Raw genomic sequence first — 27,400 nt, forward strand, 5'->3', positions numbered from 1 at the left:
AAATCTAATGTGTTTCACTTTGGGATTTATTGCCCAAAGTCTTGCATCACCCCCATTCCCAGAACGCCTGAAGATAAACGTTGACTGTGTATATTGTATCACACACACAGCCCCTTTGACTGTTCAGAGATGTCAAAAAACCCGCCCAAAGATGTAAACAACCATGCATGAGCAGCGCCTATTTGACGGAGGGGTCCGACAGTCAATCAGTTCCACTCATCCCACCAGGAAGGAGGTACACAGCTAGTAGTGTTGTCTGTAATTCAACCATGCCTAGACGGTCAATACCGCGATTAGATCGCGTCCGCATTTTTACTTTCTGCCAGGAAGGGCTCTCAACATGGGGAGTGTCCAGGTGTCTTAGAGTGAACCAAAGCGATGTTTTCGGACATGGAGGAGATGCAGACAGACAGGAACTGTCGAGACATTCCTCGCTCAGGCCGCCCAAGGGCTATTTGTGCAGTGAACCGCTACATACGGATTATTGCTCGGAGGAACCCTGACAGCAACGCCACCATGTTGAATAATGTTTTTCGTGGAGCCACATGACGCCGTTTTACGACTCAAACTGTGCGCAATAGGCTTCAAAATGCTCAATTTCACTCCCGACGTCCAATCCGAGGTCCATCACTACTACGACTCTATGCAGCGCGGTACAGATGGGCCCAACAACATGCCGAATGGACCGCTCAGGATTATCATCACGTTCTCTTCACCGATGAGTGTCGCATATGCCTGCAACCAGACGTTCGTCAGAGACCTGTTTGGAGGCAACCCGATCAGGCTGAACGCCTTAGACACACTGTCCAGCGAGTGCAGCAAGGTGGAGGTTCCCTGCTGTTTTGGGATGACATTATTTGTGGCAGACGTAGGCAGCTGGTGGTCATGGAAGGCGCCACAACGGCTGTACGATACGTGAATGCTATCCTCCGAACGACAGTGTAACCATATCGGCAGCATATTGGCTAGGCATTCGTCTTCATGGATGACAATTCGCGCCCCCATCGTGTACATCTTGTGAATGACTTCCTTCAGGGTAACAATATCGCTCTACTAATGTGGCCAGCATGTTCTCCAGAAATGAACCCTATCGAACATGCCTGGGATAGAATGAAAAGGGCTGATTATGGACGATGTGACACACCAACAACTGTGAAGGATCTACGCCGAGTCGCCGTTGAGGAGTGGGACAATCTGGACCAACAGGGCCTTGATGAACTTGTGGATAGTACGCCACGACGAATAGAGGCATGCATCAATGCAGGAGGACGTGCTACTGGGTATTAGAGGTACCGCTGTGTACAGCAATCTGGACCACCACCTCTGAAGGTCTCGCTGCATGGTGGTACAACATGCCATGTGTGGTTTTCATGAGCAATAAAAAGGGCGGAAATGATTTTTATGTTGATCTCTATTCCAATTTTCTGTACATTTTCCGGAACGCTCAGGCCCGAGGTGATACAAAATTATTCTTGATTTGTGTACTTATGTTGACAAAGCCTGCAAGCTTTCAGGTCTAAAAAACTGGAATATCTTAGCTTTTACGCTGATTGGATGGCTGTCAATTAGTTGCAGAGATCTCTTTATAGATAAAGTAGTAGTTTTCGTCTGGATTTATGTATGAGCTTCCGGGATCTCTTTATAAACAATGTCGTAGCTTGTGTCTGGATTTCTGTAGGTACTCCCACTTCCATTTTATGGTTATTATTGCTGTAGCAACTCTAAAAATTTCTCCTTACACCATGTAGCGACAAACAGTTGTCATGTTAACTATTTTTTACTTCTTAAGCTGGGTAAAATTTGCCACACACACGTCGCTTTTGAGAGAACTGCACAACAGATGATTTTAATTTTTTCTTTATGTTGAGATCTCTCATATGATGTAATTTGAGGGTGCCACAAATTCTGTCTAACACCTTTTTTCAGTTGGATGCTATTGTTCGAAGGGGCCAGCCATAAAAAGTTACACCCAAGGCAGAATGGTGCTCTACACGTTTGGCCCAAGCAATCTGAACGTTTTTGAGACCGTTAAGATTTAAAAATGCGCTCTTCGTCTCATTAACTTTTGCACACATTGCGTTGCAGTATAGCAGTAAATTTTCTATTATACGCACTGCGTCATCGTTGCTTCTTATTATCAAACAAGCGTCGTGAGGGTACGCATTAAAAACTTCCTTAGGATCTGAGACTGATATGCCATCTAGTGCGTCATTTAAAGGTCTCATAAGAGGTTCCAGTGCTACAACGTACAGCATCACTGGTAACTGACTCCCTGCGAGACTCTATTTCCAATCAGAATGTCCTTAGTATACTGTCCATTCAGTGATACCTTTGATTTGATACCTGTTAAACTGTTAGCTAACACATTCGCTTTAGTATTAGTTAATCCCATGTACTTCAAGGTTTGGGAAAGGTATCCGTGGTTTACTCTGTTGAACGGCTTTGCAAAGTCTGTAAAAGCAAGACCGCCATATTCCGTTTGGTAAGATTACGACCAAGTCCCTGTATTCACTTATCATCTTGAATATGCTACAACCTGGAAGACAAGTTTGATGGCATCCAATGATCTTTTCTAAGACTGGATTTAGTCTCTCCTTGACAACCCTCGCTGTTTTTTTTTATTTTTTTTTTTTTTTTTTTTTTTTTTTGGTGATCTGAGTTCATTAGGGTGATAGGTCTCATTTTAGTTATACCCCTTTATTTCTGTGTTCCTTCTTTTTAGAAGAAGTACAGTGACACTCTGCTTAAAGCCTATATTGGGACAGTTTCTCCTTTCAAGACTTCATTTATAATTTCAGTAAATATTATTCCTGTTGTATGCCAATATGTTCTATAAAATTCTAATGGCAACCTATCAGGGCCTGGTGACTTTTTAGAAGGTGATGACTTCTATATGTCTAAAACTTCTTCTGCGGTTATTTCCGCCGTCGTATTTAGGTTACCCTCTTCTGTTATTGTGTCTTCGACTCCAGATATGGATAAAAAATCTCTCACCACATTGTCTTCAACCTGCTTTTGACTGTAGAGTGTATCACAAATTCGAAAAGGCTCATTCATGATAGCTTTTTCACCTGTCAGAACTCTCGTGTCCTCCGCTAGGAGGTACTCAATAAAATTTCTTCTCCTTTGTTGTTCATATCGTATGAGATGATATATTGAGATATTTTCGTCTTCTATAACGATTTTGTGTGTGTGAATTTATTTTTAAGTCCTCTAGCTTTGATCTCTTGATATTTATAAGCTTGGCTCTGGTCTGTTAATATGCATTAAAATATCTTGTGACATTGGTTGCTCGTAGAGGTTTGCGTATACGAGAGTAAAATGGAATTCGGTTGTGTTTCTCAACCACCTCGCTCTCCCTTTAGATATTCCTCAACGTTGTATTAAAAATTTTACATCTATGACGCTTCTCGACTCTAAAAAACAGACATCTGTCATTTCAATTCCTTCCCTGGCAAGGATAACTGTCCCAGAGTTGTGCTCATGAGCTATGTTTAAAATTTTATTGTAGCCAGCTACATACAGGCCCCTAATATTGACTTCTTTCACAAACACTATATTGGTATCTGACTAACAAAAAAGAAGTTTTAAGGAGAGCTGCTTTAATTGCATTTTGTATTTCATTTATCTTCAAAGTACTCACATTATAAGTTTGTTCCATCAAGATGTGTTATTCATCTGAAGTCGAAGCTTTCATAAAGGACACTGCATTTTTCCTTTCATTTCTTCTTCCGCTTTCCTTCTTTCTACAGCATTTGCCACTCTTTTAATAAAAAATATCTTCGTGTTGTATAGAGTTGTCGTCTATATCTTCGTCTGTTCGTTCCTCTCCATCGTCTGCCCAGTCTAATCTTGTCTCTGACGTACTTTGACTAAGTAGCGGTTCGTCTCCTGTTTCTCCAGTTTTGTTTCCGATCTCGTTATGTGACGATTGTTGTCCATTTTCAGAATTCATCAGACTTTTGCTTCCTGCAGGACACTCATTGGCATTTTCTGTTGTAGAGTCTTCCATTTTCTTGTCTTGCTCAGTATGGACCTGAGTTTGACTCTTAAAGAAGGGGCCAAACTCTCTGCGGCTTCGTGTGCCAGTCTCCGCTATTTGGCGTTCCTTTTTCTCCTTCAGGATCCCGTAGGAGACAAGTCAGACGATTTTTCTATTGAGTTGATGGGGGAATCCTCAGTCGACGTGTGTTACTTCTTTTTATCAGAATTTCTTTTGGGGGTGTCATTGTGAAGTTCGATGTTTGGTTCTTTCACAGTTACATTTGTAACTTTAGATTGTTTGCCTGTATCTTCTTTCTGTACACTTTGGTGTCCTTCTCAACTGGCTTTTTCTGTACACTTTGGTGTCCTTCTCAACTGGCTTTTTCCACTTCTCTTTTTTTTTGGCCCCCTTTACGTTTGTTCTTCATTTAACTTTGTACGTGGGTCTGGCGTACCTTCAATATCCATTGCTGACCTATCTGAAATCATCAGCTCTTCGAGTTACAAAAGCGAAGAGCGCAGTGCGCTTTCAGTTTCTGTGGTGTTCAGTATTGTCTGCTGCATAGTTGACAGACTTCGTCATACCGGATAATTCATTTGTTTCCTCATTTGGAGGCCGCTTGTCAGATTTTCGATCGGTTTCACCTGGACTCGGTACTCTGTCGTTTCTGGGCACCGCCAGTGTCACAGGAGCCTCTCCCAGCCCTGCTGTTGACGGTAGTGCGGCGTGCGATCGATGCGGCGGCAGCGTAAGTTAACTTGAGGTTACCCGTCGGGCCAGGAATTGTAACCTCTGAAGTCGGCATCAGCGGGACGCGCCTTTTACTGCACTCATTCCGTATGGGCTCAGGGCAGTTACATAGAGCGCACGTTTGAGGTTGTCCGTCATACATAACAACTCGATAGCCACACACCCTCATACAGGATGTTACAAAAACGTACGGCCAAACTTTCAGGAAACATTCCTCTCTCACAAATAAAGAAAAGATGTTATGTGGACATGTGTCCGGAAACGCTTAATTTCCATGTTAGAGCTCATTTTAGTTTCGTCAGTATGTACTGTACTTCCTCGATTCACCGCCAGTTGGCCCAATTGAAGGAAGGTAATGTTGACTTCGATGCTTGTGTTGACATGCGACTCATTGCTCTACAGTAGTAGCATCAAGCACATCAGTACGTAGCATCAACAGGTTAGTGTTCATCACGAACGTGGTTTTGCAGTCAGTGCAATGTTTACAAATGCGGAGTTGGCAGATGCCTATTTGATGTATGGAGTAGCACGGGGCAATAGCCGTGGCGCGGTACGTTTGTATCGAGACAGATTTCCAGAACGAAGGTGTCCCGACAGGAAGACCTTCGAAGCAATTGATCGGCGTCTTAGGGAGCACGGAACATTCCAGCCTATGACTCGCGACTGGGGAAGACCTAGAATGACGAGGACACCTGCAATGGACGAGGCAATTCTTCGTGCAGTTGACGATAATCCTAATGTCAGCGTCAGAGAAGTTGCTGCTGTACAAGGTATCGTTGACCACGTCACTGTATGGAGAGTGCTACGGGAGAGCCAGTTGTTTCCGTACCATGTACAGCGTGTGCAGGCACTATCAGCAGTTGATTGGCCTCCACGGGTACTCTTCTGCGAGTGGTTCATCCAACAATGTGTCAATCCTCATTTCAGTGCAAATGTTCTCTTTACGGATGAGGCTTCATTCCTACGTGATCAAACTGTAAATTTTCACAATCAACATGTGTGGGCTGACAAGAATCCGCACGCAATTGTGCAATCACGTCATCAACACAGATTTTCTGTGAACGTTTGGGCAGGCACTGTTGCTGATGTCTTGATTGGGCCCCATGTTCTTCCACCTACGCTCAATGGAGCACGTTATCCTGATTTCATACGGGATACACTACCTGTGCTGCTAGAACATGTGCCTTTACAAGTACGACACAACATGTGGTTCATGCACGATGGAGCTCCTGCACATTTCAGTCGAAGTGTTCATACGCTTCTCAACAACAGATTCGGTGACCGATGGGTTGGTAGAGGCGGACCAATTCCATGGCCTCCACGCTCTCCTGACCTCAACCCTCTTGACTTTCATTTATGGGGGCATTTGAAAGCTCTTGTCTACGCAACCCCGGTACGAAATGTAGAGATTCTTCGTGCTCGTATTGTGGACGGCTGTGATACAATACGCCATTCTCCAGGGCTGCATCGGCGCATCAGGGATTCCATGCGACGGAGGGTGGATGCATGTATCCTCGCTAACGGAGGACATTTTGAACATTTCCTGTAACAAAGTGTTTGAAGTCACGCTGGTACGTTCCGTTGCTGTGTGTTTCCATTCCATGATTAATGTGATTTGAAGAGAAGTAATAAAATAGGCTCTAACATGGAAAGTAAGCGTTTCCGGGCACATGTCCACATAACGTATTTTCTTTCTCTGTGTGTGAGGAATGTTTCCTGAAAGTTTGGCCGTACCTTTTTGTAACACCCTGTATATGAAATTATGTTCCTCTGGAGTTCAATCTTAATTTGACGAATACCATTCAATAGAGGGAACATGTATGCCTCTGACCGTTTCTCTGCAATATTCGAAAGAAATCTTCCATAGGACCTAAGAACTTCAGTAATCTTTTTCGCTGGAACTTCAGAGGACAACTCAAACACCCTAACAGTTCATCTACCTAACCCTGCAATGCGAAACTATAACGTCACTCACAGAAGCATCTGAATTATTAAACTTTATAACACTACCACATTCGTCTACAATAGAAGAATATAAGTCTGGATTTTTCAAATTAACAAATGCAGCATTAGAAACAAACAATGAGTGAACACCAACAACATCATCGCCTGAAATCTGTACTTTCTCCATGAAACACTGCTTAACCTTTCCTCAAGAGGTTGATCGCATTCATCCTGTCTTCAAAATCGGTTCAAGCAAGGCCACAATAAAAAATAAGCGGCTGAAAACAGACCTTATAAACAGCGACGCAGCCGCTGTTCGCTGTTTACATCGAGACGCCAGCGATAATGCCACACATCAGCGATGCATCGAGGCTGCGATTCGTATAGGCCATTTGGCTATATGTGCACGACTCAAGGCGATCCAAACTTCCATATGTCGTTGTTCCTGAGTCACAAAGTAAACCCGTAAACACATTATGTAATTCCAGTACAGGCGAGGAGATTTAATTGAAAGTCGCTACCTGGTATCGTCGGATAAATACGATATTGCACTGCCAGTTTTATTAACAAGAACGATTCAGTGTTGCTTCAAACATGCACTTACGAATTACATTATGTGCGTACGAGAAAATGTTTTGACAGAGGAACGACGACATATGAAAGTTTGAAATTTGAATTATATATTAATACCTTCAGCTGCTGACGAGCTTTGATATATATCAACGGGGACAGGTGAAAATGTGTGGCCCGACCGGGACTCGAACCCAGAATCTCCTGCTTACATGACAGACGCCTCCCGCGAGATCCACATTCTCACCCTATATGTCCACACACTACATTCGTAGTGTGTCCCCCCCCCCCCCCCCCCCCCCCCAACACACTCATTACTCGTGGAAGACATTCTTACCAAGTCCCGTAAGAGTTCGGGTAATACGTGTGCATCCGCACAGAAGGAGGAGTTCACGGCCGGTATTGCCAGAACTATTTACGTATATGAAAGTTGGGGTGTGGCGGCGAGTCGTGAATGGATAGCCAAAGCGCATGAGGCGACTGCTTGCTTAAAGAAGGAAATCCAGATTCGAATCTCCGACCGATATACATTTTCAGTGTCGCCGTTACCTTCTACAACTGATGGCTGTTCGTATCCGTAACGACGTATACATTTCATGTATTTCATATAACATCGCTTTGTTACGGATACAATATTGTCTTAGAAAGGTCAACTCTTTCATACAGCATTAGTGTATTTTGAGTCATGCATTTTGCCACATTTTGCTCTCGAATGGAACAAGTGTGAAGTCAAAAGCCCTAGAGCTCAATGGCCGCCCAACGTGCAGATTTCGTCTCTCAAGTACTTCAGTTAAGACTAGGAAAAACGGAGTGTATGAATGTTCGAAATAGAGATAGACAGATAGAGATAGATAGAGAGAGAGGGGGGGGGGATGGAGGTAGGTGCGCGGGGGAAAGGGGGGCAAGTAATCCCTTTTCAGGAAATGCTTATAAGTGTTTTGTACCATTGCCATAAGTAGTTTATAGCTATGACACAACGGTTATACGAGTAATATGCTAATTAAAGCCAAACGACTGTAGACCTAATCTATTCGACACCCTGTAAACAATTCCGTCCTTCAGTTTTTACAGAACTATTATCTAGACGAATATATAAAGGCGAATTGTTGTTAGCAAAAATCTCGAAAACTTCTTGGTCGTTTTTCTTCAGATTTTTACACGATTCTCTTATGAACATACCCATGGACATAGGCTACATATTTTGTGGAAAAATGTACAGCCTTTCTGTTGCAACTCACTGCGAGAAGGAAAACGCTGTGGTGTACTGTGAAACTGGGCAGCTTTGTTTTCATTCTCGCAGCTGTTTTGAACAGAAGACCTGTTTATTATGAAAGTTGGCTTGGCTAATAGTTATAATACTACTATGCAATCTGAATCGTCTGAAACTTTGTAATGCTACCCGTTCCCAGGTTAAAAAACTAGGCGAGGTAATGTCATTGAAGATACTATCACAAATTCAGGATCGGGAGAGGTCTTGCTCATACCCCGTATACCAATGATCCCAATCGATTTATACATTCAATTTAAGCGAATCGAGATTTCAGAGCACGACTCACGATCAAACCCAAACTACCTTATATCGTCGTTCCTGCGTCACAACCTGTACTCGTTCACACATTATGTAATTCCCTACGGTGGAGGACATTTTAATTGAAAGTCGCTGCCTAGTATCGTCAGATAAAATCGCTTCCTTTCACCCATTATATGAAACGGTCTGTATCCATATAAAGTAACTTCTGATCGGTGATATATGGACTCACTAACTCATATGAGAATCGGTATATGTGGAGTTTGGACAGATCCAGGACACACATGCCGAAATAGACAGGTTTCGTGGATCGCACTGAAACCTTCGTCATCTCCACAGCGACTAGTCCTTAAGAAGGTGACGTTTCGCTTGAGATTTGGTCTTGCGATGTAATATTTTGTGACATTACGACTCATACAGCGCTAAAGTAAATTAATTTTGCGATATTCTCTAACATTTTCCATTGTTTTTACGTAAACTGAATTCTACACTAATTTGTAAAATCTTTTTCGAAGTCACAGGTTGCAAGAGCCCTTTCTTCGGTTTTTACGTACACAATCTTTCAACCAGCAACGCAGCTTTAATCAGATGCCGCTAGTGATTCTAAAAAGCTCCATCCACAACCTGAGACACTGAAGAGTTTTCTGTACTGTAAAACTGTAGAATATTTCGCTGTTTGTTCTGAGAATTGTCAACTGCTTCGTGATGGGAACATTTCACGTCAATAGGCAATACGGACACAGCATCAAGAGGCTGAGCGTGTCATGCAAATGGGTAGGATTGTTACTTCTTTCTCCAGAACATATCCCTCGACAGAATCCAACCCGCACACTGGTCTTTCCCTTCACTCTGGCGGTTTTCTCTTCAGGCAGCCATAGGAACCATCCAAACGATAGAGTTTGTTGCTTGGCTTACACATAGAGGTTGTTTACATGCAAGTGACGGATGTACCTTAAATCATCAGAAGACCAGTACTCCTCCTCACTCATTCGAGGGTTATTCGGCTTGGCATAACTCTGCACGCACTGGGGAAGTCCCGCGCAAATCCTACGTTCATAGAAGAGTAGCATCTCAACATGGGTCAAAAGTTCGATGCTGACGCGTGTTCTTCTTCACATTGCGTTCCACGGAAGTCGTGGCGTGGTGTAAAAGAAAGCAGACTCCAGAGAGTACATACACAGGCACACACTCTGAAATATCTCGAAAATGTCTGCGAACTTGGATTGTTTGGGGGAAGAGACCAAACTGCGAGGTCATCGGTCTCATCGGATTAGGGAAGGACGGGGAAGGAAGTTAGCCGTGCCCTTTCAAAGGAACCATCCCTGCATTTGCCTGGAGCGATTTAGGGAAATCACGGAAAACCTAAATCAGGATGGCCGGACGCGGGATTGAACCGTCGTCCTCCCGAATGCGAGTCCAGTGTGCTACCACTGCGCCACCTCGCTCTCTGCGAACTTGTGCACATCGGTACTCACGTATAATTCAGCACGTTCTCCTGGACCAGAGACATAGAAGTCCTTCAAATATTCAACTCGTGTTAACACTCTGCATCTGTTATTGCAGTGTCTGATAGTATACTGGAGAAGGCAGTTACGTTGGGCAGTGTGGTTTCGAGGAGTCTCTCCGTCTAATCCAAATATTCGTACGGAAAGCACTCCATCGTCACAAGCTGGCACCGCGTTTCAGCGGGATATGCAGCTATGGTGATATGCATGGCGCATTGTATTTGGAAGAAACGCATGTTTAAAAAAAAAAATGCTGTTTTGAAGAGCGCGCCGCAGCGCGTTGTGTGAAGCAGTCGCCCTCCGTTTCTGGCGGTGGCGCCGCTGTGGTAATCGCAGCTTTGGTGTATCCCTCTGGTGGGGAAGCGGAAAGGTTGCCTGTTCACGTGCATTTAAGGGGCGCTATGAGGTCGGCAGAGACCTTCCATGACGTTCCCCCTTTTTTATATCTATGTTCACCATATTCCCTTCTTCGTATATTTTTCACTGTATTCTATTGTTTGTTCTGTGTCTTTCTTCTGAAGAGCAGTGCATATGATGCTGCCAGCCAGCCCCGATGGTGAATTGAAATACAATAAAGAAAAAAAAAAAGGTTGGTAGATGTGAGTCGGTCAGTCGAGGCGAGTCTAGTCAGTTGGTCAGTGGGCTCAGTGTGGGGCAGTCAGCGTTTATCTGTCGTCGGATTGCGAGTATGTCTGTCGTTTGGATCAAACTTTAAGCCAGAAAATGAGAGTCTTGCCACTCAGCCAGTAACAGAACTCAGCTAGTGGTCGCCCGGTCGGGGCTGAGTTCCTGCATCTGTCTGCGCGTTAGGCCGCCAGTCTGCTCGAGTTGCTCGGGCAACGGTCATTGGCGGTTGGATTGGTCGGTTGGTTGGTCGCGCACTGAGACACGAGATGACTTGTCCGCCTTGAGCGTCGGCGCATGTGAGGTCCCCACGTGAGTCCAGTGGGCAGCGCCGTATAGAAAGGGGTAGTGGTTCGCGGTTCACAAGAGAGCAACAGGGGCGAAACCACATCGGGCTGGCCAGGGCGAGCTGCGACGCCGTGCGACGGGAGAACGGCGCGCCTTTCTGCGTCCGTTGAAGCGGCTGGCTGCGGACGGTTCGGGAGAGCGTTGGGGGTGCTGCGCCAGGTCTTCGCCAGAAATCGCAGTTTATTAGAAGTTAAGTGATTGGAGGTATGTTGTTTCATTTACTTGTTTTACTTTGTTTTGGGGTCGACCCACCATTTTTCTCCTTTCGCCCACCCGTGGGAAGGTGGTTATTGTGATGCTTAAAGGCCGAATTCTTGAAATATGTTTCTATCTTGCTTATCATCTTGCGAGGTTGTAGATGTGTAAGGCAGAGCATGTTGTACATTTTATGTAAGTCTGCATTTTATGGGTTTTATTTAAATAGTCATTTTAGGTTATAAGCTTGCCACCCTTCCACCGTAAGAGTCCTTTAAAAAAAATTGCACTTTCGGTGGCAAAAAATTTGAGGGTTGTACCATTTCCATTCCTCTTACGGGGTGCATAGTTTGCATGAAACTTTCTGGCAGATTAAAACTGTGTGCCGGACCGAGACTCGAACTCGCGACCTTTTCCTTTCACGGGCAAGTGCTCCACCAACTGAGCTACCCAAGCAATTTTCATCTGCCAGAAAGTTTCATATCAGCCCACACTCCGCTGCAGAATGACAATCTCATTCTGGATGCATAGTTTTCATGTTTGTATAAGTTGTTAAAATTTTTTTGTTTAAGGTAGTCTGGTGTGTTGCAGATTTGCACCAGTGTACTCTTTCAGAAGTTGTTGTGAGCGGTCATGCCGGCCGAAGTGGCCGTGCGGTTGTAGGCGCTGCAGTCTGGAACCGCAAGACCGCTACGGTCGCAGGTTCGAATCCTGCCTCGGGCATGGATGTTTGTGATGTCCTTAGGTTAGTTAGGTTTAACTAGTTCTAAGTTCTAGGGGACTAATGACCTCAGCAGTTGAGTCCCATAGTGCTCAGAACCATTTGCACCACTAAAATACATTCTAACCAAGAATCTAACCAATATCGTCGACATTTGTAGGTTTGTTCGCTGATCGCTCGAACACTGCCCGATTAACGATGGCGTAACAGCCAAGCACATGTGAGACCGACAGAATGAACTAATTCACCGATTACCTGTAGTGTTTTAGGCTACTGGCTTGAAATGTATGTGTCAAATTTTATTATTTTTGAGAATTGTATGGATTCCACGTTATCCAAAACGGACTCCGCGTCATTGCTTTTCACCTCGATTTTTTCTTAAGCAGGAGCATGATGACGTAAATCGTTTTATACTAGCTGCTTTCGAGTTACGCCTCAAAATTTTCTCGAATCTCTGAGGTCCGTTGTGTCTGATCTTCCCTTGTGAGAGCCGGGTGCTACGGACTGATGTGCTGGCGAAAATGATGTTCGTCGCACTAGATGGAACACTGAAGTGTGTGGGCTACGCATTGGCTTGCATTGGGGGAAATACATGTAGTCTCTCGAGTGTGCGGCCCACCACGTATCATTAGCTGCCAACAAGCAGCCCGCAGTAGGCCGATGGAATCGCAACGCTGTCCCCATAGGCAGATCACCTAATAAACTTCCTCTCTTTTCGAAGCTCGTCCCCCTTGTCTGCCACCCAAGATCAAATTGTCGCCTTTCAATACTTTCAGTTGTGACGTTCCTCAAGCAGTAACTTCGGACCAGTCTCTGCAAACTGTTCCATAACAACGACACCTTCTGAATCTGGTAAATTGTACAGACTTGCTACTCAGGGAAACGTTAGAGTGGCAAATAGTGATTCAGTTAATACGATCGTTAGTGCGTTAGATAGTATTTGAACCAGTGATGCTAGTGTTGTAGCTGAAGAGGTCAGTGATGGGATGGATCATGTTTCATAACAGAGAACATTCAGAGCACGTAACAACAACAGTTTTTCAGCAATGAGTGACAGCAGCAAGTATGCAGTATGAATCAGAAGAGAGTGATTTTCAGCTCACTGCATCATCCTCGTGGGCAAAGAGATCCAGTGCGATACATAAAATACGCCACCGTCATGTCATCAAATACGTTTCCAAGAAATAAGTGACATCGATTGAAAAGGCACTTGAAGCTGCCGAATACTTTCAACAGCAGACCAATGCCTTAATTGCAATCTGCGGCCGAGATTCTGTTCTAAAAACCGACCAAACAGGATGTGAATATCGTGTCAATATGAGACGTACGTTGAAATATGGAGGCGAGTAGAAAATTTTTGCTGCTGTTGGTAGCATGAATGAAGTTACACACTCGTACACTGCACAATATTCCATCACTGCGTTCGGAAAACTGATGCTGACAGTGACCTTGCGTTTGCAAAAACACAATGGAAAATTCGGTCCACCGGTCTCTCAAGAAGTTGAAGCTCTCCAGAAGGAATTTGGAAACGTTTATATTACGTGCTCAAAATCGGAAAGTTGACCTCCCAACTGTATCAATCATATTTGGATGATAAGAATCATATTCGTGTTTGCGAATATGGCTGAACTTTGGCTGCGCTATGCATTGTTTACCCTGCTGGTTAGTGTATGTGGATGACGTTGTGAAACCTTATGTGCAGCAAAACAAATTTCGCCTGATACTCGATTCATAGAGTGGCCAAACAGACATGACACTCTACAATATGACGTCCATGGATGATGATGCTCATCTGACCTGCACCGTAAAAGTGATACCATCTAAATGAACCTCTCTTTGTTAACCGCATAACGTTTACCGTTTACGACAGGTAAGGAATTTCATCGCATGACTTCAGAATCATGCAACATCACAGCAGAGCAGATAATTACAAGATAGAGAGAATCCTATTAAAATACATACATTGGCCCATAACCAGTTACCCGCACTTGCCTTTCAACATATGGTTTTACAGGCTTGGTACGCATCCACATTGATATCTGATAGATCTGTGTTTAACAACGTGAATCAGATATGTTTTCCACGAATAGTGTGCCAGAAAACATTTGAATGTGGCGAGATTTCATTCGTGTGTTGCGCAATGGTGAGAGATATATTTATGTTTTGCCTGATTCTATAGTAAGTTTCACCTCACTGATTGCAAGAATACTCATGAATAAACGATCAGTTAGGATTACGTAATGATATACTTTTGATTTATTTCAGTATTCTATATCACAATGAAAATAAGTGCAAATACATTATATATACTTATTAGATTATTATCACACCACCCGATGTTGTACTTAATAAAAGACAAAGAAAAGTATTCCTATTATGAGAACATTATCAGATACATTGAAAAAAGCATCTAAAGAACAAAAGTCACGACCAAGAATCGAACATGGACCAGTAGTCTAACACCTCGACCGCTCGACCGCCGACCTCGCATTCATAGGTGCGTAGGATGACGGACACCCAAGCTACAGTGTGAAAACACGGAAATGTTAATGACTTGAACATATTAATTAATAAAAAACGTTTGCTTTTACATGATCTTTCGATACATAGCATAGAAAATACGATTTTCCGTCATCAATATTGACCCGATTTTTTTTTCAATAACTAGGGAGTGTCTAGCAAAAAGTCGAAACGCGTCATTCTTTATTTTCAATACAGAATTTCCTTGGAAATCTCGATCAGAATCAGGGACCCACAGGCCAGACCCATGCCTTACAAGCCACTAGATTATATTAATAGTTGTGTTGTTTAAGCAGGTGTTTCTGCAACTTCGGCTGCTTGACATATTCAAAGTTTTCTCCAGTCAATGTCTGTAATCAGAACACGAATAGTCCGTCACTGAGGCAGTGAAAGAATTTAAAGAATATACGGCTAAAGCAAGAGAGCACACTGAGAAGTTAAAAGGGGGTTTGAAGAATAATTCTAAAGGTTGGATAGAGTGAGAAATTGGAGATTAGTGTGCATGGACGTGATGAAAAATTAACGGAAAGAATAGAGATTAATGCTAAGGAGTTAACTGTAAAGTTAGACGCAAATGCAAGGGGACAGCAGGCTTATGTTACCACTTTACAGAGCCAGATTCATAACTTAGAGCAAAAGTGAGAACCCATTACTGAACATGTTGCAAGAAAATTTAATGTACTTAGTACGCAATAAAGGGAAAAGTTACAATCAGATTTTGATAGGATTAGTTCTGATGTTGAAGTAAATTTATCACAGTTGAAGAAGGTTACAAGTAAATTTCAGGAGGTTACTAATCAACAAAATCAGCAGTTGCAAAATAATTTTCAAGATGTAAGGTAGGAACATGAGAAGATTAAGACAGATGTATCACAGAGAACTGAGGTAGTGCCTTCTCCAAAAGTAATCACTCACGTTTAACAATAAGTTATAATCATACTACATTACTACAGAGCTTAGAACTGAATTTTCAGGAATTTAAAGTCAGTTCAGAGAAGGAGATATCTGAAATTAGGAAAGAGAGTAAGCAAACAGGTTTGACGGTTGATGATTTGGCAATTTCTGTGCGGCAGTTGGTTGTCAATAATGAACAGAGTTCCAGTGGTATTGTACCTGCATCACATCTAATCTACAAATGCATGGCATTGGAGAGTAAACGGTACAGAATCGTCGGGACAACTAGACCTGAAGAAATTGTGACTAACAAAAAACTGGTAGAGGGACTCCTTGCACTACTTAAGGGCACTGGTTGGCTTTACTAGATATACACGGAGCGATACCGCACAATAAATCTAGTTTCAGTGCGGGCAGTGGGGAGTCAGAAGAAAATGGTTCAAATGGCTCTGAGCACTATGGAACTTAACATCTTAGGTCATCAGTCCCCTAGAACTTAGAACTACTTAAACCTAACTAACCTAAGGACATCACACACATCCATGCCCGAGGCAGGATTCGAACCTGCGACCGTAGCAATCCCGCGGTTCCGAACTGTAGCGCCTTGAACCGCACGCCCACCGCGGCCGGCTGGCGGGTCAGACTTAAACTGTTTTAGTTTCCCTTTTAAAATCAATGCAAACCACAAGAAATAATCACTAGAGAATGAGGCGAATGGGAGAGTTATCGTGAAACAATGTTAAAGCGGCGGTAGGACATTCTGCATCTGCGTGATGGAACGAGTGCTAGCACATGATTAAAATTATTTCTCGTCGAAAACTGGCAGCGTCTTAGACGGACTCTTAACAGGCGTCCGACTCCGTGCGAGTTCCTTCACGTGCATATGCTTGATGATACTCGTCCGGTCGGAGAACGAAGTACGTAAGGAGGTTGCCCTTCTTACTACGTACGGAGTAGCTGCGGGAAGCAGGGTCAACATGAATAAATCGAAGATTATGCACATCGGTCGAGGGCTGGACGCTCTGCACAGTCCGTTTACGACGGTGGACATCTTGCGTAGGAGTATTGTTCACCCGATCGCTACGGCAATCAGCGGCGGCGAGCTGCAGACGTCTGCTCCAGCACGTCCGACTGCACATACGCAACTATTCACTCAGAACCCACGACCTGCTCCAAAGGATAGAATACACTAATGTTTATCTAGCCTCGCGACTGCTGCACCTGGCACAGGTACCGCCAATGCCACATGGTATTGCTGACAGGTTAATGGCGGCCTTCGGATACTGTGTCAGCCAAGGGATGTTGTTTAATGTCAAATACGAGGCTTTAACTCTCCCACACCATTTTGGAGGACTTAATCTCACGAATGTGCGGAACAAGGCTCTAGCTCTATACCTGAGAGCGACGCTACGAACATGGAACCAACGGCAACATACCATCACGTCGGCGATCCTGGACGTGCTTCTTTCCCCGTCCTTTGAACTGCTGATGGCGGTAGGCACAATGTCGCCTTCCTTCTCTCTCGTCGCGCGATTTTTTGCCGATTTTAGTTGTGGTCAGTTACAGATACCTTCTACAAGGATCCTCACTACCAATGAGATATATCGATACTTGAGGCGTCATCATGGTAGCAATGTTGTCGAACTTAAATACCCAACGCGGGATTGACGACAGATTTGGCGAGCTGTCCATACGCCTCTCCTCACCACGGCAGCGAGATCGTCTTGGTATACATTAATGAACCGCAAGACTGTCAACCGCCAACGATTGTACGACATTCGCATGGTAGATTCCCCACTCTGCCTGCTACGTGGCATGCAGGACACCGACGAACATTCTCTGCAATGCGGTGAGGCAAAGGATTTTTGGCGGCTGATGCAACGCATCATGGAACTCCTCCGACGCACCGTCGAATTCACGATCGCGACGGACGCTTTATTTTTCCCTGACGCTGTCTTCTTCCCCTCGCAGGAAACGTCGGCAATCCGCTGGATTGGAGGATACGCATCGCACTATGTGCTCTCGCGGACGTCGATATCGGGCATGTATTATTGGCATTATCTACTAGAATATCAAGAAATCATCCGTCGCCACTCCAAATAAAAAACGCACTTTGCGAACTTTCTAGGCAGCATATTTCAAGATCCCCCACGAAGCGGTGGGGAGTCCCAGGTTCACGTAGTTTCGCGGGATAGGATATTACTCCCAGTGAAGAGGCGAGGATGTCACTTCGGCCCTACATTTCTTTCCTTTCTTTATCATATATGATTTTTCTTCTGGGACATTTCAATTAAATAAATAAGTAAAAAATTAAATACATGTACAATGTTTCCTACCCGCTGCCTCTCTTTTATCACGTCAAGAGACGGGGACACCGTGGCCAGACCTCCAAGCACGACCCCTGCCCGCTCTGCCTCTTGACCTACGATACCTTACAGAAAAAAAGAGGTCGGATAGAGCGTCTGTCGTGTAAGTAGGAGATCCTGGGTTCGTGTCCTGATTAGGGCACACATTTTCAACTGTTCAAATAAATGGTTCAAATGGCGCTGATCACTATGGGACTTAACATCTGAGGACATGAGTCCCCTAGAACTCAGAACTACTTAAACCTAACTAACCTAAGAACATCACACACATCCATGACCGAGGCAGGATTCGAACCTGCGACCGTAGCGGTCGCGCGGTTCCAGACTGAAGCGCCTAGAACCGCTCGCCCACACCGGCCGGCTTTCAACTGTTCCCTTTCATATTTATCAACGCCTGATAGCAGGTAATGATCTGGATTTAATTGTAATGTCAAGATATAAATAGGTGTGTAAGATTCTTTTTTATCCTACTTCTGTTGCCACTGAAAAATGATCCTAAGAAGATCACTATAAATGACGTACACAGCTACAATTTAAAGTTACTTCACAGTAAGGACAGAAGTAGATTCGGCATGTGCTTCAAGCCGACTTTTTCGCTGCAAAATAGGTGTTGGAAACACAGGTGTGATTTCAAACACGGGCATAATCCTGATCACAAGCTTGTAAGCCGAGGAAACACAGGGCGAGAAAAATCCTTATAGAAGGCTATGAGACGTATTTTTTTGCAGTATTCCCATTAAAAGAGAAAGTATTTACTCTCATCATAGCGTGGTGAATGGCCCTGCTTGTGATAAAGGCCACCACAGATTTAACATCTGGTGATGCTTTGAAAGGAAGCGCACACTTTGCGCTACATACCGCTGTCTGCCATCCCTATTTTATCATAACGCTTGTGCTCGCCAAGCTGTCTCCTGTAAACGCCTGATCAATGCATCTATTAAAAAAATGACAGCACTGCTACTGTAAATCGCAGTACGCAATTACTTACTGTTCAAACTCATTTTCAGTGTTCTTTGTGGCTAACATTTCCGCCCTGTCACGTAAAGAATCGTGTACGCTTGTAGATTTGATTCAAGGGAAGCAGAAAGCTGAAAGTTGAGTCACCTGCTGCGCCGCAAAAAAAAAAAAAAAAAAAAAAAAAAAAAAAAAAAAAAAAAAAAAAAAAAAAAAAACTTTGTATAAAAGAACAAATGCTGCATTACTCGGCGAAGTAGTTTTCTTTCCGAAAATGATCTACTTTTTGCATAAAAAGTTAAAAAGAACAGATTTTGGATTCGCATGTTTTTCGCTATGCAGTTATTCTCAAACTATTGCAGGGAAATTATTCGGTATAAATATTTGATTCTTTTGAACCTCAGTCTCATATCGCAGTCTGATGATGAGGTGGCTATGTTTTCATTATTGGTCATATTAATTACATTTCTTCGAAGTTAAGTATCACGCTTCCTGTTGTTCGAAGAATATGCAGTGAATTATGAGTGCAAAGTGCGACTGCTGACGCGAGAGAGGCAGAAATTGGAAGTCTGAAAAAGTCGAATTTTTTTTCGAAACGCGTCGTCCAACCATCTCTACAAACCTTTCGAAAACTTTTGTAGTCATCCGCAAGTAATTTCTGAATCCCATTCCATCCTCCTTTCTTAGGTATCTAGAAGGTTGTACCCATGTGTGTTTCTTACTTAAAGAATCCAATGTATCCACCAACGTTTATAAGCAATGCTTCTACTTTTTGGTTGTTGAACTTTAGGTCATATATTTCTGCAAACGAAAGCAACAAACATATCGAAATAATTGTTTATGTTCATATCAGACCAATATCTATTTCTCGGCAGTGGAGATTCGTTTACCAGTCGTGTGTATAACTTAAACGTTTCCTTAAAAAAGTCTGAATACGTTAAAGCGCGTCTACACCGAGCGCTCCGCGTTGAACACGTTCCGCATGTTGTCGGTACGTCAAAGGAATAAACTATGTGATCAAAAGTATCCGGACACTTGGCTGAAAATGACTTGCAAGTTCGTGGCGCCCTCCATCGGTAATGCTAGAATTCAGTGTGGTGTTGGCCCACCCTTAGCCTTGATGACAGCTTCCACTCTCGCAAGCATACGTTCAGTCAGGTGCTGGAAGGTTTCTTGGGGAACGGCAGCTCATTCTCCACGGAGTGCTGCACTGAGGAGAGATGTCGATGTCGGTCGGTGAGGCCTGGCACGAAGTCGGCGATCTACAACATCCCAAAGGTTTCTATAGGATTCAGGCCAGGACTCTGAGCAGGCCAGTCCATTACAGGGATGTTATTGTCCTGTAACCATTCCGCCACAGGTCGTGCATTATGAGCAGGTGGTCGATCGTGTTGAAAGATGCAATCGCCATCCCCGAATTGCTCTTCAACAGTGGGAAGCAAGAAGGTGCTCAAAGCATCAATGTAAGCCTGTGTTGTGGTAGTGCCATGCAAAACAACAAGGAGTGCAAACCTCCTCCATGAAAAACACGACCACACCACAACACCGCCGCCTCCGAATTTTACTGTTTGGCAGTATACACGTTGGCAGATGACGTTCACTGGGCATTCGCCATACCCACACCCTGCCATTTGATCGCCACATTGTGTACCGTGATTCGTCACTCCACACAACGTTTTTCCACTGATCAATCGTCCAATGTTTACGCTCCTTACACCAAGCGAGGCGTCGTTTGGCATTTACCGGTGTGATGCGTGGCTTATGGGCAGCCGCTCTACCATGAAATCCAAGTTTTCTTACCTCCCGCCTGACTGTCATAGTACTTCCAGTGTATCCTGATGCAGTTTGGAATTCCTGCTTGACAGATGTCTGCCTATTACACATTACGACCCTCTTCAACTTTCGGCGGTGACTGTCAGTCAACAGACGACATCGGCGTGTACGCTTTTGTGCTGTATGTGTCCCTTCACGTTTGCACTTCGCTATCACATCGGAAACAGTGGACCTAGGGATGTTTAGGACTGTGGAAATCTCTCGTACAGACGTATGACACAAGTGACAGCCAATCACCTACCTACGTCCGAAGTCCGTGAGTTCCGCGGAGCGCCCCATTCTGCTCTCTTACGCTGATGTGAAGTGATATGAAGTGATACGAAGTGCCTGGCAGTATGTGGCAGCATAATGTACCTAATATGAAAAACGTATGTTTTTGGGGGCGTCCGAATACTTTTGATCACATAGTGTATGACAGTTCACGCTCACTCAGTCTGAGTTGAGCTGCGCGGCGCCGTGTATAGTGGTTCAAGTTGGGGCGCTGCAGTCTTGAGTTAAGATTACAAGTGCCGCATTTATCGTGCTGTACCGTCATCTAAAAAAGAGATGTTGTCAGTGGTTAAGACCAGTGTTATAAGTATGGAAATGTGCGGTGGAAATAATCATTTCGTTGTACTACATCTTGGCAAGGCACAACAGTTTGATTTTTTTGTCAAATGTCGTTCAAAGACTTAACATCTGTTGTATATGAACCACGAATTATGGACACAGGTTGCACAACAGCAGTGTCAAGCAATCTTTTTGGCAACGGCAGATTCTTTTATAAGTTTCATGTACCTATTCAAGCTATCCAAAATACACTACTGGCCATTAAAATTGCTACACCAAGGAGAAATGCAGACGATAAACGGGCATTCATTGGACAAATATATTTCACTAGAAGTGGCATGTGATTGCATTTTCACGCAATTTGGGTGCATAGACCCTGAGAAATCAGTACCCAGAACAACCACTTCTGGCCGTAATAACGGCCTTCATACGCCTGGGCTTTAAGTCAAACAGAGCTTGGATGACGTGTGCAGGTACAGCTGCCCATGCAGCTTCAACACGATACCACAGTTCATCAAGAGTAGTGACTGGCGTATTGTGACGAGCCAGTTGCTCGGCCACCATTGACCAGACGTTTTCAATTGGTGAGAGATATGGAGAATGTGCTAGCCAGGGCAGCAGTCGAACATTTTCTGTATGCAGAAAGGCCCGTACAGGACTTGCAATATGCGGTCGTGCAATATCGTGCTGAAATGTAGGGCTTCGCAGGGATCGAATGAAGGGTGGAGCCACGGGTCATAACATCTGAAATGTAACGTCCACTGCTCAAAGTGCCGTCAATGCGAACAAGAGGTGACCGAGACGTGTAACCAATGGCACCCCATACCATCACGCCGGGTGATACGCCAGTATGCCGATGACGAATACACGCTTCCAATGTGCGTTCACCGCGATGTCGCCAAACACGGATGCGACCATAATGATGCTGTAAACAGAACCTGGATTCATCCGAAAAAATGACGTTTTGCCATTCGTGCACCCAGGTTCGTCGTTGAGTACACCATAGCAGGCGCTCCTGTCTGTGATGCAGCGTCAAGGGTAACCGCAGCCATGGTCTCCGAGCTGATAGTCCATGCTGCTGCAAACGTCGTCGAACTGTTCGTGCAGATGGTTATTGTCTTGCAAATGTCCCCATCTGTTGACTCGGTGATCGAGACGTGGCTGCACGATCCGTTACAGCCATGCGGATAAGATGCCTGTCATCTCGACTGCTAGTGATACGAGGTCGTTGGGATCCAGCACGATAAACCGCAATCGCGATAGGCTACAATCCGACCTTTATCAAAGTCGGATACGTGATGGTACGCATTTCTCCTCCTTACACGAGGCATCACAACAACGTTTCACCAGGCAACGCCGGTCAACTGCTGTTTGTGTATGAGAAATCGGTTGGAAACTTTCCTAATGTCAGCACGTTGTAGGTATCGCCACTGGCGCCAACCTTGTGTGAATGCTCTGAAAAGCTAATCATTTGCATATCACAGCATCTTTTTCCTGTCGGTTAAATTTCGCGTCTGTAGCACGTCATCTTCGAGGTGTAGCAATTTTAATGGCCAGTAGTGTATATCAGCTATTGTCATCGAAGTATGCATATTGTTCTTCGACTCATCGGATTCGAATGTGACATCACTGGTGACCCACTCCGATTCATCACTTAGTTTTGTTTTTATGTGATATTTATTGCCCTTAGGATCCCAAAATTCCTGATTTCCTCTACAAAGAGCTATAAGTTATTCAGTTTCTTTACTGTTACATGCCATAATTAGTGAGAACACACTGAAGCATTGCGTATATAAACACTCACTGGGTAACTGCACCTGCGAACATTAAGCCATATATGCAGTATGTGGTATGCTGTAACTTGTCAGACTGTACATTGCTTGGTGTCACAGAGCGATCGTCACTTGTCGATTTTCTCTGAGTCGTGTCCACACTGTAAGTCATCCTGAATACCGAGTCTGAGAATCCCATTTCGTGTAGAATTAAAATGCCTGGGAAATACTGCCCTGCAAGCAATGGATTCAAGATGCAATGCCACGAACTCATATGAGTTGCCGTACAGAAACAGCCTTGCGACAATGAGTCGCACCTTTGCGTCTCAGAGCGTACTAGGCTTTAGATTACTGCAGCGTACGCTTTTATTCTCTCCGTCTCTTTCTCAGACGTAAACATGGTGCTGTTAGTCTGGCCACATCTTCTCTTCCCTTTATCAGTTAATGTAGAGAGCTCAGTGGTAAACTACAAATCTAGAAGTCTCGGGTTCGATCCCCGGTCAGTCCTAGGATTTTTATCTCTCACTTATTACTTCTTTCCCTTCTGACAATATTTGTTTATGTGAAAAATGCAGAGTTACACCGTTGTTCGGAATCCACGATAGACAGTAGTTTCGTCTATAGCCGGCTGGGTAAGTCAGTTCGAAAGACGGAGGAAGCATGGATATACTACCTCCAATAGGACCACGCGTAACGAACCACTGTGGTGTTGAAAACAGTCTTCGGACTGATGAAGGTTTACTTAACTTACATAGAGCAATTTTAACATTCGTGTTAAACTTACAATGAATAAAGTACAGCAAAAGCAATGCTGACACCCGTGTTAAGCTTACGATGAACAAAATATAGCAACACTATATTGACGGTTCTGAGATTACATCCAAGTGCAGCTGAATAAATGGCAGGGGCAGTACCAAAATATGTTTACACTTCAGGCTACTTAAAGTGCTTCATAATAAATTGAGACGGGGACCGATGACCGTAGCAGGCTGGTCCCTTTACTCCCACAAACCAACCAACCAATAAATTGAGACGAAACGTTTACGGCAAAATATAAATTAAATTCATTCATTTGCACATAGACGTAAACCGGAAATCATCAACATCAGTTGCATTATGTCTTTTGCTATTAAAGCTACATTCTCGTGATCTTTTTTTTCCAAAAATGCATTATGTTGTGTTTCTTTCTCTTAAGTACCCGCACTTAAGACAACTTTTCTTTCTTCCAGGATCCATGACACCTGGAAAAAAATCGTACAAAGAAGCTTTTCTGCAGTTGGGTTTTACCACAATTGACAGAAGTACCGAAAAGTCCCTGTGAGTTCTGCGCAGTATAGTGCTAACAGTAGAGAGCATGAAATCATGCAAATTAAAAGATCACTTTGAAAGAAGTCATACAGAATTCGTCGGAAAAGACATTGAATCCTTCAAACACAAAGAAGCTGCACTGAAAAGTGCATGCATGAATTAATAGGGCTACTTTTTTCAGTCGATAGAAGCATGTCTTGAAGCATCACACCAAATCGCTCTTCGAATCGCTGAAAACAAGAAACCTCGTACAATAGAAGAGGATCTCGTCACGCCTTGCTTACTAGATGCAGTCAAGTTATTTCTGGTAGAGCAACATGTAGAAAAGATAAACAAGCAATCTCCTTCTAACAACATGGTTAAAAGTCGTATCGAGGACATGAATTTGGTTATTTTTTACACAGTACAGAACAAAATCAGATGAAGTAATTTCTTTGTACTGCAATTAGATGAATCGACTGACATTGCAGCTTGTTTGCAGCTGCTTTTCTATGTTCAATGCATAAAAGATGATGGCCTGAAAGAAGAATACTTGTACTCGGAATCATTGGACATATTACACGCCGTGAGGATGTTTTTTGATCAGTAAAGAATTTTGTTGAAGGAAATAAGTTGCAGTGGTCGAAGTTTATGAGTGTATGCACAGACGGAGCACCTCCTATCTTGGGTGTTCGCTCTGCATTCCACAGATTGTTGAAAGAAGTTGCTCCAAATGCAACATTTAGCCACTACAGTATACATCGCTATGCTTTGGCAGCGAAAACATTTCCACCTGATTTGTTGAATGTACTCACTCAAATAGAAGATTGTAAACCACATCCGAGGTAGTTCAACAAAGACAAGAGTTCTCAAAGGGTTGTGCAAAGAGACTGGAGTGAAATTCGATGCGCTCTTGTTTCACACAGAAGTTCGGTGGCTGTCACGTGGCAAGGTGCTGCATAGAATACTTGAGCTCCGACCACAAATTGCTTTGTTATTGAAAAGGGGGAGGATGGAAAAAGAGAAAGCTTTACATGCCTAAATAACAGATAATATATTTATTTCCAAAGTGGCATATCTTCCAGATTCCTTTGCGGTAATCAATACGCTTAAACTCTGCTTCCAAGGAAATATGACGAATATTTTAACGGCACAAGATAAAGTTGCCAGTTTTCTTCGGAGGTTGGAGCTTCACCAACCCAGGGTTGAAGTTCAAGACACTTCGATGTTCTCAGAATTTACAGTAATACTCGATGCCTACAGTGAAAAATGCTCATTCATAAATGAAATAATTCAGGACTTAACATCAGCAATAAATTCTATTAGTAATTAACTTCCTGCACTGGAGAATCGACAAGTAAATGCCTGGGCTTTAAGACCGTTTTCAGTGAAAGAAGGTATATTTTCAGACAGTGAAATTCGAGCAAAAGCAAAATTTCTTAGACTACGTGAAGACAATACACTGAAAATAGGTTTCTCCAAAACGGAACTGGCAACGTTTTGGAGAAAGCTGGGTGACTAGTATCCATTATTAACAGAAAAATAGGTGTGAAATTGGTTTTGCGGCTATGGTGGCAACGAAAACAAAATCAAAGAACCGATTGAACTTGGAACACGATTTACGATGTGCACTAGCTGAGGCCAAACTGAATATAAAAAAGATTGTTAAAAATATGCAATACCAACCGTCTCATAGATTTTCTTTTTTCCTTGGTTTAGTAGAACACTTACAAAAACATGGCAACTTTTTGTTGAACGTTAATAAAATGTTGTGTATTTACTCGTAATTTTAGGAATTAGAGCCAACGGCCTCGTCGCAGTGGTAACATGGTTACCGTCAGATCACCGTAGTTAAGAGCTGATGGGCTGGGCTAGCACTTGGATGGGTGACCATCCAGTCTGCCGAACTCCGTTGGCAAACGAGGTCCACTCAGCCCTTGTGAGGCTAACTAGGGAGCCACTACATTGAGAAGTAGCAGCTCCTATCTCGAAAACCGACATACGACCAGGAGAGCAGTGTGCTAACCACATGCCCCTCCAATGGTTATCAGTTGGACAGTCTGCTTTCCGCAGCGCTGCGGCGAGGACGTCTTGTTTACGTCCCGTCCGCGCGGTCGCGAGTGCCCGTAGTTGTTTACTACTTCGTCGCCGCTAGTTTAGAGTCCATCACTACCGACGCAACATGGCACATTCATACAGACAAACCACCATCAAGATCAGTTTTCAAACCGATCATGCACGACCGCGAGCTTTTGAAGTGGAACGTTTTCTACGTGACGACGTTAAAATTGACCCGCGAGACATAATTGGTATCCATCTCTCTATCACGAGCAGTGTTGTCTACGTCAAGCTAGTAAGTGACGAGGTGTGCAACAGAATCGTGAGCGCACATGCGAACGATCTTAAGTTTCAAACATTTTGATGGCCATATTGGGGCGGTCTCTATCGATCACGCGGGGCTTGGCCTCCGTACGATACGCGTCTTCGAACTCCCTTTCGAAGTACCACCGGACGTAGTCACCGCGGCTTTCCAGCCCTACGGCAGAGTGATCAGCCATATGACCGAAAAATGGACCACCTTTACAACGTACCCCGTTCTTAACGGGGTACGACAGATTAAAATTGAACTGACCAAACATGTTCCGTCATATCTTGTCATCGGCGGATGTAGGGCGATCATTATGTATGACGGTCAGCCACGCACTTGTTCTGGTTGTGCCCAAGAAGGGCACGTCCGGTCGGATTGTCTCCGACGACGGCTTACTCAAATCCCGACAGGTGAATCTATGACTCCTTCTACGGTGACGACCCTTCCTCTCAATTACGCCGAAGTTACACGGGCAGCAACTCTTTCCGATGCTGACGACAGTAGTCCGATAGCCGCCCCCGATGGAGAGACCAAAACGGCTTCTGCAGTACAGGATCCGGCCTCTACAACTGCGCCCCCACCTGAAGATAATCACCGATCGACCTTGGATGCCAGAATGGACATTGACCCACGGGTTGTGCCGACAGCGGCTTTTCTTCCAGACACCGGAGCAGCTGACGAAATCCA

The sequence above is a fragment of the Schistocerca piceifrons genome, chromosome X (assembly GCF_021461385.2).
Source record: "Schistocerca piceifrons isolate TAMUIC-IGC-003096 chromosome X, iqSchPice1.1, whole genome shotgun sequence".
In the NCBI taxonomy this organism is placed as follows: domain Eukaryota; kingdom Metazoa; phylum Arthropoda; class Insecta; order Orthoptera; family Acrididae; genus Schistocerca; species Schistocerca piceifrons.